Source organism: Lutra lutra, chromosome 4 (genome assembly GCF_902655055.1).
Source record: "Lutra lutra chromosome 4, mLutLut1.2, whole genome shotgun sequence".
Classification (NCBI taxonomy): domain Eukaryota; kingdom Metazoa; phylum Chordata; class Mammalia; order Carnivora; family Mustelidae; genus Lutra; species Lutra lutra.
In genome coordinates this window covers 35,242,709-35,259,395 of record NC_062281.1, presented here as the reverse complement: position 1 = coordinate 35,259,395, position 16,687 = coordinate 35,242,709, and positions in this window count along the sequence as shown.

The window sequence follows — 16,687 nt, the reverse complement described above, 5'->3', positions numbered from 1 at the left end:
AGGCAGAGGCTTTAACCTGCTGAGCCACCCAGGCACCCCTACTTTAACTAATTTTAACTGGAAGGAGAGGAGTCCATGCAAAAAATACAATGAAAGATTGCCATGGGATGTCTCACAGAGCAGAAAGCTATCTTGCCACTGGGTTTGCTCAGAGGTACAGAGGAGATTTCTGCCCTGGGAGAATGTTGGACCAGAGGGACCTCTTAAACACTTTCCCTCCTTAACCATAATGTAGAGGTGAAACACACTCATTGCTATTCATTATATACTATTTTTTTAAAACAGAATTTGACATTACCAACCGTAAATATGATGGGTGTACGTTAAAATACAAAGAAGTTTTCTTTATAATTCTTTACTTGCTTATACTAAAGTTAGGATGCTTTTTATCTGCAATTGGCCATTTTCTCAAGTCCTCCTCTTCCCACAGAAATCAGTACCCTACAATAGAAAAAAAGAGAGAGAAAAGAAAAGAAAATGTGTCTAATTTGAGAGGGAGAATAGCATTTTTCAAATAAATTTTAAATTGGAGTCATGAAAATGGGAATGAACTGTGAAACAAAAAGTGGGATGTTTCATATATTTGTGTACCTAGTTGCCAACAAAAGAGTGTTTGCTATTCAAAGAAAGTGAATGAATAGAAAATGAGGGACACTATACTAGTACAACATCAAGAATGCTTTTCTTTAAAAAGCCAGTCATTGTTCTTTGTACACAAAAACAATGGTTCTTAACAGCGAATTGACTCCTAAATCAAAGATCCAGCTGCCAGCAGCAGCCCTCGAGTGGGAGTTGATTTAATGCAGAGGGTGTGTGTTGTGGCATGCCTCCTGCTTCCCAGGCACCGTACCCTCTGGCAGCAGAGTTACACGACTTTCGAGCACTGGGATCCAACACGGTCTTGCTAACCCCACAGTAAAATGATGAACTAAACCTTTTCCTTGTTAGAGAACAATGGTCAGAAAAGCAAAATCCATATTCTTGCAAAACCATGAGCTGGCATTGCTTAGGGCCTCCTACCAATGCTTCATCTGCCCTCTGGTTGCTTGGATCCCAGGGAGACAGATCAGATTGGGCCAAAGCCTGGGTGATCAGACAGCCCCAGAGACTAATGCAGACTTGCAGGGAAAAACCTAGGGCAACTAATTCTATAGTGGGAGCCTTAGTTCTGAGGAGAGAAGCCCTTGGAAAACCCAGTTCATGTTCTGCCATGTGTGCCACTTTGGGAAATTGCCAAATGAGCTTATTTCAAAATTCAGCCATACTCTTAAACTAGCATCCAGAATCTGTAGGTGAAGAAAGCAAGAAAGTGCTAGAATCTGGGTCAAGTATGGAGGTATACAAAGCTCACAGAATTAATCAAATTAACAATGAAAAACAAAACTAGAATATCAGCTTTATCATAATAGAGTGATAGCCTTGAAATAGGAGAACAGCCTTTATGTTTTTCCTAGATACATCTGAATTGTAATCTTAAATTTCTGAATAATTTCATCCAAGTTTTTAGTTAGTGTACTCATAAAAATATTTTTAGAAAAAGAGATGGAACTTAGGACCACTGATTTATTAAAATGGCTATCAAGATCCAGTAGACTAAGTTAAACTATTAGGATTTCTGAAGATATATTTGAAATCTTGATAAAATTCTATGAATCAATATTTCATATTTCATATTTGAATTTTCATATTCAAAATCTCCATGGTTGGAGATTTTTCAAATTCTGAAATATTTTCTTCATGCTTGCCATATTTCCAGCTTTAAAGTTAGTACATAAGAACTCCATAGTCCAGGAGCACCTGGGCGGCTCAACTGGTTGAGCATCTGACTTGATTTTAGCTTGGGTTTGATATCAGAGTTGTGGGATAGAGCCCCTTAGCAGGCTCCAGGCTCAGCAAGGAGTCTTACTTAAGATTCTCTCTCTCTGCCCCTCCCCCCACTCATATGCACTCTCTCTCCCTCTCCCTTTCTCTGAAATAAACAAATCTTAAAAAAAAAAAAAAAAAAAAAAACTCCACAGTCCAAATTATAATCATAAAGCTTTTTTTTTTTTTTTTAAGGTTTTATTTTAGAGAGAGAAAGGAGAGAACAAACAAGCCCCTGGCAGGGAGGGGGAGAAGGGAGTGGTCCTAGGGGCAGGGAGGGCGGCAGTTGGGGAGAGGGACCAAGAGAGAAGGAGAGAAACAGACATACCCCTGAGTGGGGAGCCCAATATAGGGTTTGATTCCCAAGACCCCGAGATCATGACCTGAGCCAAGATCAAGAGCTGGACACTTAACCAACTGAGCCACCCAGGTGCCCTTAATCATTAATCTTTTAACTCGGCCATCTTGTCTCCTGATAAACCACTGTTTATTCTTTAATTAGGAATCAATGCCAGCATAATTTTCCTCTCTGGAAATTTCTATGACTTTTCCCTCTGAGTAAAACTGGTTTTTGTCTTCTTTGTGCCCCAATTGTGTCTGTGCCCAGCTCAGTGGATGCAATATTTATTAACTTGCCCAGTTTAGGTAAAGTAGCTGCAAAAATAAATGAGTATGAGCATCTGTGAATGTGTTACCTGCTAAAATGGCCCCCAGTAACCCTGTCTTCTCTTGTTCATACCCTTGTGTAATCCTTTCCCCTCAAATGTGGGCTATACTTATTGACTTGTTTCTTTTTTTATTATTATTAAAGATTTTATTTATTTGAGAGAGAGACAGAGAAAGCGAGCATGAGCAGGGGGAGGGGCAGAGGAAGAAGGAAAAATAGACTCCCTGCTGAACAGAGAACCCAATGTGGGACTCCATCCCAGGACCCCGGGATCGTGACCTGAGCAGATGCTTAACCAACTGAGCCACCCAGGCGCCCCATATTGACTCGTTTCTAATGAACGGAGTTTGGCAAAAGGGAAATATTACTTCTGAGATCAGGTTATAAGAAGACTGGGGCATCATCTTAAGCACCTTCTTTCCCTCACTCACTTGCCCAGAGAGAAGCCAGCTGCCATGTTGTGAGTGCCCTTATGGAGAGGCCCACACAGTAACATACTGATGAGTCCAGCCAACAGCCAGCAGAGATCAGAGGCCAAAGAGTGAGCTTGGAAGCAGACCTTCCCCGATACCCACCAAGCCTTGATAAGACTGCAGCCTGAGACCCAGAGGAAGTTAGTAAATTGTCAAATTCCTAGAGCTATCCAATAGCAAAGTCCAAATTCCTGTCTCTTTTCTACTTCTTGATTCAATACTCTGCTATCTTCTATGTCCTCTGTCTTCTCCCCTTGCTCTATATTTTTTTCCCTTAGATAATTCCTTCATTCTTACAGAATTGTTTGACGAAACTATTCATGACTCAAAAATTGGTATCACTAGTTTTGTTCTGTCACTAAAATGCAGCTATAAATGGCCAGCTGCCTTTAGGATATCTTTTCTTCTTTTCTTTTTTTTTTTTTTTTAAAGTTTTACTTAAGTTATCTCTACACCCAATGTGGGGCTCAAACTTATGACCCTAAGATCAAGAATCGCATGCTGTACCAACTGAGCCAGCCAGGAGCCCCTTGGACACCTTCTCTAGGATGTCCTGTGTCATCTCAAACTCAAGATTTCTTCGTGTATAAAATGTGATCGTTGTTCCACATGGCCAGTTGTAAAAGTCTCTTTTATCTGTAAGATTCAAACAAATGTAGGTCCCAAACTAAATCCGTCACTGTCTACCCTTTCCCCATCAACTGATCCTATTCCTTTTTTCTCTCAATCAGCCAGGTTCAAGTATTGAAAAATTTTAATCCTGTCTTTCCATCACCTTATCCATATATAAAACAAGGGCTACTTATTTGTTTGTTTTTTTAATTATCTTCACCTTCCTAGTCTAATCCTATACCTCATCGTGCTTAGACAGAAAAGAATGTAGCAAGTCCAATTTTTCCAGCCCCTATTCACTTTGCATGGACATTTCTCGCACTAATCTTCCTTAAATGCTGCTTTCATCTGCCCTCCATGGGCAAAAACCTGTAATGAACCTCTGTTTTTTATAAATCATGTCTCGACTCCTCTGCTGACTTATAAATCTCTCCAGAACCCAGCCCCACCCTTGGGAGATAGCATTCTAATCCCAACCTAAACCTTCAGCTTTAGTCTGGTTTGCTCAAGGGCCCTCAAGCGATCTGCTACTGTCTGCTTCTGTGAGTCTGTACTGATATTTTATTGCGGACCCAGATTCTACCACCCAGTGTCCCAGCTCAAGTCAAACATCTTGTTCAGATCCCAGGAGGCCTGTTGCTCTGTTACTAAACTTGACCTCACAGGTCTCTCTGGGCCCTTCAGGCTGCTATTTCTCACCAAACCACCCTATTTGCATACTGTATAAGTGCCTAAAATGTAAATGTCTCCAACCATCCATCTTATCCTATACACTGGATTCCAGACTTCCCTGTGCCTTCCTACATTCTTTCCCCTGCCGCTCCTTTCTTTCTCATGCCCTTCTGCTGCTTCCTTTGGACCCCCATTTCAAGGTGGACATCCACATCCCAAGACTGTCTCCCATTGCTTGTCTTAACAGAAACCTGGTTATTTTATTTAAAAAAAAAAAACACACACACACACACACACACACAAAACATAGCTTCCCCTGCCTCAGTTTTGAATCGAGGGGTATTTGCTCTACCAAACCTCATATACTTCAGGGGCGGGAAGCAGAGTTGGCCTTTTCCCAGCTCCTCAGTCCTATGGCCAGACCATTACTCTGAAACTAAATAACAGATTAAGCCAGCTGGCATGCCCACTCCCTACCCATGCCTGTTTCATGTAACACGTTCTTGCCACTCCCATGATAATTTAAGGGAAAAAAAGGCATCTAGTTCATTATCTTCTTTTTCCTAAAGTAAAGTTCCTATATTACAGCTTTAAGACAATCTTCATTATTCTTTCTCTTTAAGACGATACAGTAATAGTAAAATTCCCCTATAATCCCATCTATCTCCACTGCATTCCATTATTCCGCCTCACTTATATCATTCTGAAACTGCATTCTTGAATCTCCTTGTAAAAAAATACCTCCGGAGCACCTTGGGCTCCCAGCATTTTTACTGCTCAACTCCAGAGACCTTCACCTACCCTCTGCATTAGAGTTCTTCAACCCCTTCCAGCCACCTCTTGCCACCCCCATACCCTCTTTTCAGGTATAATTGCCCATTTTTTTTTTTTAATGGACCTGAAATTCACACAACATACAATTAACTATTTTAAAGTATACAATTCAGTGGCATTTCGTGTATTCAAAATGTTATTTAAATACTACCCAAAGTAATTTACAGATTCACATGTAATTGCTATCAAAATCTAATGGCTTTTTTTTTTTTTTTTTGCAGAAATAGAAAATAGAATTCCTAAAATTCATATGGAATCTCAAGGGCCCCCACATAGCCAAAATAACCTTGAAAAAAAAATTTCAGGGACTTACACCTCCTGATTTCAAAATGTATTACGCCATAGTAATCAAAACAGTGTGGTATTGGCATAGGACAGAATATAGATCAATGAAAGAAATAGCCCAGAAATAAACCCTCAATTATATGATTTTCAAATGATTTTTAAAAGAGTGCCAACACTATGCAGTGAGGGAAAGAGAGTCTTTTCAACAAATGGTGCTGGGGAAATGTATATCCACATGGAAAAGAATGAAGATGGACCCTTACTTGATATCACAGACAAAAATTAACTTGAATGGATCAAAGACCTAACCAGAAGACCTAAAACTGTAAAAGTCTTATCAAAGAAATAGGGGAATAGCTTCATTACATTGGATTTGGCAGTGATTTCTTAGCTATGAAACCAGAGCACAGGCAGAAGACGTAAATAAATAGACTAATTTGATTTTATGAATATCAAATACTGTGTGCATCAAAAGACACTATGAACAGAACAAAATGACAACTCTCAGAATGGGAGAAAATCTTTGCCAATTACATTCCTGATAAGAGATTAATATTTAGAATATAGAGATAATTTTTAAAAGAAGAATGTCCTCTTACTATTTTTTTTTTAAGATTTTTATTTATTTGACAGACAGAGATCACAAGTAGGCAGAGAGGCAGACAGATAGAGAGGGGGAAGCAGTCTCCCTGCAGAGCACAGAGCCCGATGTGGGGCTCGATCCCAGGACACTGGGACCATGACCTGAGCCGAAGGCAGAGGCTTTAACCCACTGAGCCACCCAGGTGCCCCCCTCTTACTATTTTTGTGAGCTAAAAGATAATTAAAATATAAAAGTTTACTATTGTCATATATGTGTAATGTGTGTATTATCAAATAAAAGTATATATAAAGATCTATATTATATGCATACACATAAAGAGAGACTGTAAACTTCGTGAGATTTAGGATGGTGTCTGGCATGTACAACAGTTTTTCCTAAGGCCTGGTGAAAGGTCTTGGCCCAGAGTAAGTATTATGTGTATGTATTTTACAGAGAGGGACAGAGTGAGAGTACTCATGTGTGGGGGAGGAGTGGGAGAGAGAACCTCAAGCAGACTCCACGCTGAGCTCAGGGCCCAACAGAGCTCATTCTCACAACTCTGAGATCACGATCCCTGAGATCATGACCTGAGCCAAAACCAAGAATCAGACACTTAACTGACTGAGCCACCCAGGTGCGCCTTGGTATATATTTTTAATTAAATGAATGAAGGAGAGAGAAAAATACTCTTATTTAATCCCCCACATTACCACCGGCATTATTTTTCTATAATTCAGATCTGAGCGTGCTGTTCATGCTCAGAATTCTTTTTTTTGTCTTGTTTTTAGTCTCTTCTTTTTTAGTGTATCGGGTGACTCCCCAAAGAGATTATTCTTTTACTATGGCATTCTGCCCCCTGCCCCCACATTAGGGAATGGAGAAAGAGGGAGCATCAGGGACTGGCAGACAGATGGGGCATCTTGAGGTCTGAGAAGGATGGGTTTTCAAGTTTGTGGGTTAGGAACACTTTTCTGTAATGTGTTACTCCTGACAGTCTGGTCTCTGTTCTTTGCTTAGAATTCTTGCATGACTTCCTGCCCAGTGGCTTCAGAATCAAATGGGGATTTGGTGATTTTTTTTTTTTTTTTTTGGTCTTTTGGTGTTTTAAGATTTTGAGTCATCACCACACCCAGCGAGGGGCTCGAACTTACAACCCCCAGATCAGAAGTCTCACATGCTACCGACTGAGCCAGCTAGCCACACCTCATGTGGGCTGGTTACAGAACAGGAAGACCTCCTTCCATCTGCCCTCGGCCACCCTCCACACCTCTCCTCATCATGGTACAGGGGAGGGAATGGCCTCAGCCTTTGCACACTTGATGAAATGGGGACAATATGTGCCATCTGGAGGATTGTTGACAGGACTGAACAGGGCGCATGTGGAAACATCCAGCATATACCTGAGGCAGTCAGTTCCTGGTGGTTTCTTTTCCTCCCTTTGCACCCTGCTCTTCAGCCACACTGTAGTTTTTTTGCCCTCTCAGAGCCATAAGTTAACTTCACTCCCATTTTTTTGCTCATTCTTTTCCCACTACTTCACGTGTGTCCTGCCGATCTCCCACTTCTCTCTCTAAACGCTAAGTGAATACTTCAAGACAAACCTCAAATTGCACTTACTCGGCGAAACTGCTCTTCTCCCCCAGGAGATGTAATCCTTTTTTATGCTTCCATATCATTTTGTAAGACAGCTTTTAAGAAACTTCACGGACTGTCTTATATTACGGTTATTTGTGAACATGTCTTATAGATGTATGTGTCTATCTTCAGAGCCCAACACAATATTTATTAACTTGATTTGATTTTTTTGACCAGGAAATTTGGGTCTTCCATTTCATAACTGAAATACATCATAAAATCATTCCAAGTACACTCCACCTATAAATAGTTCCTCTCTGTATGTGATAACAACCAGAGTGGTAGTTAGTACCCTTGCCACCCCCACAGCTCTCTAGAAGCTGCACAAGATAATGTGAGATAATGTTATTTGTAGAGATGAGTGGTGGTGATGGTGGGGGTGGAGAAGCTCCCAGCTGACTGGACCAGGTGGGCACACACCTGACCCAGGAGGAACCAATCACTTGCTCAGAAATGACTCCCATGACCCAGGCTAATTCCCTCGTCCCCGGAGAATTTCAGTGTGTGTTGCTGATTGTGGATAGGTGCTGGAGCTTGGTGGTCATGGGGTAGGTCCCGGATGAGCAGTCATGTTGTGTGTCTCACAGGATGAACGAGTGGAAGAAGGCAGGCAAGATGGAGGAAAGGCCGAGCTGACTCAGAATCAGAGACAGACACAGCGAAGAGCCACCCGGTTCCTGAGGGCTTCCCCCTCTCTGGCCAATCTGAATGAAGCCCAACACTTTGTTGTCCATCCTTGAATCCTGTGAGATCTGCACAGACTCTCAGGAAGTAACCTGTCACATGTTGATGTGACAGGTCTCTTACAGTCACATGCATCCTGACTGCAAAAAAGAAATTGTTTTTGCTGAATCAGCTCCAGCTGTAATGGGTCCGGTCACCTGAATTTATGTCTCATCTTTGGCCCTCCCTTACTGGCTAATTATGACTTTGGGCAAATGCTTTGTTCACTCTATGTCTTGGTTTCTTTAACAGGTAAAACACAGGAATTTCCTATAGTACTTTACCACTTGCCATTGATGCACTTTCCATACGTTATCTCAGGTGAATTTTTTTAAGCTTCTTAGAATATAGGCAAAGAATTTTCGCCCACATCTTACCAACTTTCCCATGATCTCACAATTAAGTCCTAGTGAAAATGGGACTCAAACACCAGTCTTCCCAACTTTCTACCCAGATCACCATCAGCTGTACCTCAGAGAATATAAATAGTTTCTCAAAAGGATGATAGATTGCAGACTGACTGAATGAAAGACTAAACAAACAAGGGAATAAACTAAGATTTCCCTCCTGAGAATTTTTGTTGAAGTCTTCCAAGTCATCAGGAGTAACAGTGACTTCATATTTACAGGAGTCCTATTTCAAAATATATTGCTACTGAGTTCAATAGTCAGACCACTAGATGGAAGACCTATGATTGTGATAAAGGGTTCTATTTCTAAAAATATGCATAATATTCCCACCCGTGCTTCATGAGGATTCCCGTTAACGTCTAGAAGTTTAAGTGCAAGGCTGTGGGCTCAAGACCGCAGGTAGACCCATGGGCACTACCTGACACTTCCCCACTTCAAAACGCGCTAGCTCAGGTCACAAAAAAAACTTCCAGGAATAAGGAGATGCCTCCTGGTTCAGTGCCCCAGACCTTCTTCACACTGTCCCCAAGCCCTTTCCTCGCTTCCTTTCCTTCCCGTCGCCCAGGGTTGCCTGTGGGGCTGATTTTGCTCGGAGCACGCCGCTCCCTCGTGGCTCGGGCCGTGGCGGTGGCCGGGAGGAGGCTGATGTCTGCCGCTGCTCAGAGCTGCCTGCACCGTTCCGCGCGCGCACAGCGCTGCTGAGTCACCGCTCTTCCTTCCCAGCTGCGGCCACCAGACCACGTGGCTCCTTTCTCAATTCAACCCGAAAGCACAGAGCACGTTATGCAAACGAGGTGCCAGCCGGGGTTCCCGCAGCCCCTTCCCTCCCTCCCACCGAAAAACACCCTGGGGGTTCCTTGCGTAACGTAGGGATTGGCCAACGCTGGGCTTGCTTCAGCAGCACGTCTACTTAAAAAAAGGAGAGGGAGGATTGGCCAACACAGAATGTTGTAATGCGCCTGTGTGAGAAGGAGATGGAGGGAAACGTCAGGCTGGGGGCTGGTTCCCTGCGGAAAGGGCTGACCCTCCGCTGACCTGGTCAGTACCACTCAGAGAAAAGCATGGATTGTGTAGGTTGGAGAGATCATAACGTTATAAGCTCTTGGGCTGTAATGATGATAGCTACCATTACAGTGATCTATAATGATATTAGTGACACTGATGTCTTTCCACCAGACCTCATATTAATTCCTTTCTGTGCTCTGTATATATTCTATATATGTGCTCTATATAATACACGTAGAGCCTTTAACACAGTACCTGACACCGAGTGAGTGCTCAGTGAATGGCAGGTAGAGCAGTAGTATTATCTTACTTATCCCGAAAACCCCCAAATCTTTGCTAAGCCTTTGCTCTTTCATCAGGCATTTCCACAGGAAAGGTTACCGAGCACCTACTATGTAACAAGCCCTATATTAGGCCCCAGGGGCACACAGAAGACTAGGTCCATGCTCTTCCAGACCTGGGTTCCAATTTGGCCTAACCACTATCTTTCTGGGTGACATTGGGCATTCTCCTTAAGCTTTCTGATCTTGAGGGGAGCCTGGGTGGCTCAGTCCTTAGGTGTCTGCCTTCAGCTCAGGTCATGATCTCAGGGTCCTGGATGGAGCCCCGCCTCGGACTCCCTGCTTAGTTGAGAGCCTACTTCTCCCTCTCTTACTCCCCCTGCTCGTGTTCCTTCTCTCTCACTGTCTCTCTCTCTCTCTCTCTCTGTCAATTAAATAAATAAATAAAAATCTTTTAAAAATAAAAAATCATAAAGTAAAAAACTTTTTAAAAAAAGCTTTCTGAGCTTGAGTTTGTTCAACTGTTAAATGAGTACACTAATTTCTATGTCATAGGTTATTGATAGGATTCGAAATCCTAGTCAGGGAGCTTAGCCCAGCACGTTACTCCTACAAAGAGAGGCTCCTAATATAATCTTAGCATCATTTAATATAGAGCTTGTATATGTCATTCTTGGAAAAGAATACTAAGAGAAAATCACTTTTCAGGCTTATGCAGTAATTAGCAGGACCTGGGATTTGAGCCCTAGGCTACTCGTAAGCCACATGATGGGCCAATGCAATTCAAAATTTGAAATCAGGATTTCTCGGAGACACACTGGTGTGTCTAGATTCCACATCTCCCCCGGATGGATGAAGTACCAATGTACATGGAAAGGAGATGTTTAAAAATTGAGGAATCTGACTCAAGCGTAACTTTGAATCCTTTAGAAATCTTGATACGCTTGGCATGGCATGAAGTTAAATACAACAGCAGCCCTGTTGATAAAAAAAAAAAAAAAAGTCAATAGCTGTAGAGCCAAAAGAACCTCAATAAAACCTCCTGAAAAGCAACATTTTTTGTTGTTGATTACCATCCAGAGATAACATTTTTTGGAAACTTTGAACAGAATTAGTTTGCAAGAATGAAACCCTCGCTCTACCTAACCCTCCTCCCCTTTTCCGGATCTTGTACTCTGAGAACATTAAAGTCTTTGAATGATTTGCAGTCCCAACAAAGAAACTAAAATCAAAACTGATTTGGGGAAAAGCTGTAACTTTCTGACCTCTTTGTACTCACTCTTCAGGGAATTTTTGTATCCTTGTTTATTTTCTTAATGTCTCTTAGTTATGGGTTGTTGTTTTTTTTTCTTGTTTTGGTCTTATATGTGAAATGTTCCATCTGTGTATTCATTTTCTGGATTTATTCCCTAGAATTTTGTGTACAAGAATGTTTAGAGCTGTGTTTCTCAGACTCTTTCCCCCCTCCAATCCACAGTAAGAAGTATATTTTATATTTTAACCTAAAGACACACATATTTACATATATATCTAGAACAAAAGTTTCAGGGTGCTTGGGTGACTCAGTCGGCTAAGCATCCAGCTCTTGGTTTCGGCTTGAGTCATGATCTTAGGGTTGTGGGATCGAGCCCCGTGTTGGGCTCTGTGCTGGGAGTGGAACCTGCTTGAGATTCTCTCTCTGCTATGATAATATATGCACTATGATTTTTAAAATTCTATTCTTATATATTAAAAAATTGAGCCAGAGGTCCAAGAGGAGCAGGGGAGGAATGTACAGCACATTTCGAGGACACTGAGACTATTCTGTATGGTAGGATAGTGTTGGGCACATCCCATAATGCATTTGTCAAAACCCATAGAATTATACAACACAAATAGTGACCCTGAAATAAACTGTGGACTTTCATTAGTAACCATGTATCAATATTGGTTCAGCCCTTGTAACATACTTACCTTCTGTGCAATTTTTATATTAACCAAAATACACTCTGAAGAATGAAGTCTATTAAAAGGATCTTTTTAAATCAAATAAAATTAAAAATAGGTAAGAGCCTGTGACATTGATTTCACTACTCATTAATGGCTCGCCCTCCACACTTGGAAAACATATGGCTTAGAGGGAATGCTCTGGCTTTCTAACCAGCTCAGTCAGTCCTTAGAGCCTGGCCTTAGACAAACCACATGATACTGCATCTCACCTTTCTCATCTGAAGAATGAAGGATTCAATCAGATAAACACCAAAGTTCTTCCCAGCTCCAAAATATTATAAATTCCCATTTCAAAATGTCTTGGAATGAAAGAAAAGTTTATTAAGCATGAATTGTAAAATTATGTATATGCCGTTTAGGCCAACTCTATTTTTATAGGCATTTCATGGGCACTCTTATCTCTCCGATTTAAGATAAAATGAGGGCACCTGGGTGGCTCAGTGGGTTGAGCCGCTGCCTTCGGCTCGGGTCATGATCTCAGGGTCCTGGGATCGAGTCCCGCGTCGGGCTCTCTGCTCGGCAGGGAGCCTGCTTCCCTTCCTCTCTCTCTGCCTGCCTGCTTGTGATCTCTGTCTGTCGGATAAATAAATAAAATCTTAAAAAAAAAAAAAGATAAAGGGCGCCTGGGTGGCTCAGAGGGTTAAAGCCTCTGCCTTCGGCTCAGGTCATGATCCCAGGGTCCTGGGATCGAGCCCCACATCGGGCTCTTTCCTTGGTGGGGAGCCTGCTTCCTCCTCTCTCTCTCTGCCTGCCTCTCTGCCTACTTGTGATCTCTCTCTGTCCAATAAACAAATAAAATCTTTAAAAAAAAAAAAAGATAAATAAAATGAGGGGCACCTGTAGGGTTCAGTCGGTAAAGGGTCCAACTCTTGACTTTGGCTCAGGTCATGATCTAATGGGTAGTGAGATCAAGACGCATAGACAGGCCTCTGTGCTCACTGGGAGTCTGCCTGAGATTCTCTCTCTCTCTCTCTCTCCCCACCTCCATCCCTTCCCCCACTCACTCATGTGCTCACACATGCACTCTCTAGCTCCCAAATCAATCAATCAATCAATCAGTAGAGTGAAAAGTAATGGTTTCTGCACAAAATATATAATTACACTTCTCCCTGGGTTCCTGACTCAAGATCCCCGTGGAACAAGCAAATAAAGGGCATTTGAGAATGATGCAAATGGTACTTCCTGCCCTACTGCCATGGTCTGGCAAGAGCTCATCTGAACTCAGTTCTCATTGGCTCCATTTGATGTTTGCCAAGAGCCTACCATGGGCCAGGCCCTATGCTGGGGGTGAGCCCCAGTGGCCCCACTGCCTGTAGCTTGGGTCAGGACATGTAAATCAGGCTACCTCATCTCAGATCTTTCTTGCTTTCCTTACCCCAGGACCACCTTGGGGAACACAGCAAGCTGGGAAGAATGCATGCAGGCTCCGACTCAGGCAGACCGGGAGTAAATCCCAGCGCTCAGTGCGGCTTCTCAACAGCTACTGAACCCCATGTAAGTTACCTCACCACTCCCTTCAGTTTTCCCAACTGAAAATGGAGTAATAAAACCCCATCTCATAGGACTTTCTGAGGATGAAGTAGGGAATGGAGCAGACATCCGGGTCCTGCCCAATACTGCAAAGCAGATGAACACAGTGGAACCCCTTTCCCACCTTTCTTATTTGCTCTGTACGCTTTGCACTGCACCCCCACTTTCTGCAACCAATGATGTGATAGCCCCTTCCCAAACACCGAGTGCTTCCCCCACCCATTTGATTTATTTGCCTTATTTTCGAAGAACAGGTGACCCTAAGTGAGTGTGGATCAAATCACCTTGTGTGTTTCCCCTCCTATGCCAAGAAGTCCCCCACAGGAACTCAACTGACATTGAACTTCAGGGTCAGCCTAGGAGAGAAAAGCATATCACAATCAGATGCAGCTCTCTGGGAGGTGTAGTCCCAGTCTTCCAGCTTGGTTTGAGTGGGACTGCTTGGAGGCTGACTGCATGACTAATCATGACGATAGCATCTGAGTTATTATTTAACGAAAGTCCGTAATATCTGCGCATGCGCTAAACAGTGTACACAAATACCCCTGTGCCTCACAACCATCTTGAAAAAGACTAGGTTTTCTTTTTACAGATGCAGAAATTGAGTCTCAGATTCATTTATTCGTTGAGCAAAAAAAAAATTTTTTTAGATTTTATTTATTTGAGAGAGAGACTGAGTGAAAGAGAGAGAGAGAGCACAAGCCGGGGCAGAGGGAGAGGGAGAAACAGATTCTCTGCAGAGCAGGGAGCGGGACATATGTGGGACTCGATCCCAGGACACTGGGACCCTCAGATCATGATCTGAGCAGAAGGCAGACACACTAACTGAGCCCTCCAGGCACCCCCAGGGAAAATTTTTAATGAATGCTTATTATGTGACAAACATGAGGTCAGACACTGGGGATAGAAAGCTGATTAACATGGAGTCCTTGTCCTTAGGAGGCTGATGGTCTGGAGAATCTGGCAGATCAATAGACAACTGTCATCCTGGAGTCACCTAGGAAAGGTCAGAAAACTCAGAGGGTGGCACCTGACCAGACTGTGGTTGGCAGGGAAGGTGAGGATAGAAGCCCCAGGTCTTTTCTTAAGCCCAGTTGATCTGAAGTCTCTCCCCTCTTTCATCCCCTTTCTGCCTGCCCTTTTTGCCCCCCACCAAAGGAACAAACCTAGAGCCATACCCTCCCATAAGGACTTTACTGTACCTTGGACTAGGGAATACAAGTGCCCAGGGATCATGGGCTCTTCATGGGAGTCCCCCAGAGAACATACTGAAACTAGGAGGACCAGATACTTTATGCCCAAACCAAGACACTCTTGAGAATGAAAGGGACCCTGTTAACAAGTGTCCAGGGTTAACAGGTGTACGCTGGGTGTGTCCTAGCAACTGGGAGCACAGGTTTAGGTTAAATACAACCTAAAATAATGCCTGTAAAAAAGAGGATCTCAGGCTGGAAGGTTGATCAGTGGGGAAGATATTTGGGGTGGTAGTTCTCTGATGTTCCTTGAGCCCTTCCACTAAGCAATGATATGGGCCCAAGTTTTGGGTTTATTTCCCTGAGCTCAGGGAGGCACTGCCTGGCTGGGTGTGGGGGTAGGGCATGATTGCTTTAGCAACAATCACAGAAGTCCCTGGGGAACAGTTACCAGGGTGAGGGTACCAGCTAGGGGAATACCCAAGAAGGAGCAGCCCCCGGCAGGGCGGCCCCCCCTCCCACACTGGTAACTGGAATCCAGCAATCCCACTGATCAGCAGTGGTGAGCCAAACCCACGTCGAGCCTTGCTGATGCATGGCTGGGCTGAAGAAAGAGCTCATTGAATTGTTCATGGAAAAGAGCGGTGCCCAGAAGGCCAGGGCTGGAGAATGCAGCCGCCTCGAGCCCAGTGCTTGGCAGGACATCAGGGCTGAAAGGTACAGCAAAGGCCTCCCAGAATCAGTTCTCCTGGCACAGTTTTGCGTCACAAGCTGGTCATGGCAGGCACAGAAGGGATCTCGCAGTTCTGGTCTGTGATTCGCTGCTGCTGAAGGTGTCAGATAGCGTTTGCACTGCAGCTTAGCCTTCGTGTGAAAGAGAAAACCTAGACCTGGGTGAGCCAGAGACCCCTGAAGCAGGAGAGGCAAGGGCATGCCCCGGGGCTTGGTCAGCAGCTCTCTGCTTCTTGCTTCCTAGAAGTTACCCACACTGCCGGGAGCCAGAGGCCCTGGAGGCCAGATAACTTGGATCTAATCTTCAGATCTGATCTTGGCTCCATAGCCTCTGAGCTGGATGGACAAGGTCGCAGTGATAAAATGCAGTTTACTACAAGCCCGGCACTGATCGCAGCACTTGGTGTCTCTTACCGTCCCCATTTTACAGATGAGGAAACTGAGGCATGGGATAGTTGGGGAGTTTGCTTACAGTCCCATGGCCAGATAGCGGTGGAGTGAGGATTTGAACCTCAAGGTGTGACTCTAGGAACGGAGCGTTGGGCCGCTATCCTACACTGATTGATGAATTGTCACATGGGGTTGGATGGGATGCCTCCTTCCTATGGTGTTGTGACATTAAAGTGGGATGATCAGCATACAGCATGGGCATGGTGCCTGCATGCAAACGGGGTGAGCTACCATTGGTGTGACTCGTCCCCACCTCTCTGCCAGCCTGCAGCTCTGGTACTTCTCAGCCCCCTTCAGACAACTTTCTGAAGGGACTTTGCAAGACTTGCAGCTTCCTGGGTCAGGACACATTGTCTGCTGGGCGTGTGTGGAGGGGCTGTGCCACCAGGATCAAAAACCCTGTGGGGGGGCACCTGGGTGGCTCAGTAGGTTGACCCTCTTGCCTCTGCTCAGGTCATGATCTCAGGGTCCTGGGATCCAGCCCCGCATCGGGCTCTCTGCTCAGCGGGGAGCCTACTTCCCCCTGTCTCTGCCTGCCTCTTTGCCTACCTGTGATCTCTCTCTCTCTGTCAAATAAATAAATAAAGTCTTTAAACAAACCAACCAACCAACAAACAAAAACCCCTGTGGGATAGGTGGGGGATTCTCTGCTCACCTAAACAGTATTGCAGGACTCCTTCAAGGACTGAGGGTTATGCTGACCCCTCCAAGCAACAAGTTTCGAGATTCTTCTACAATTTGAACTGTTTA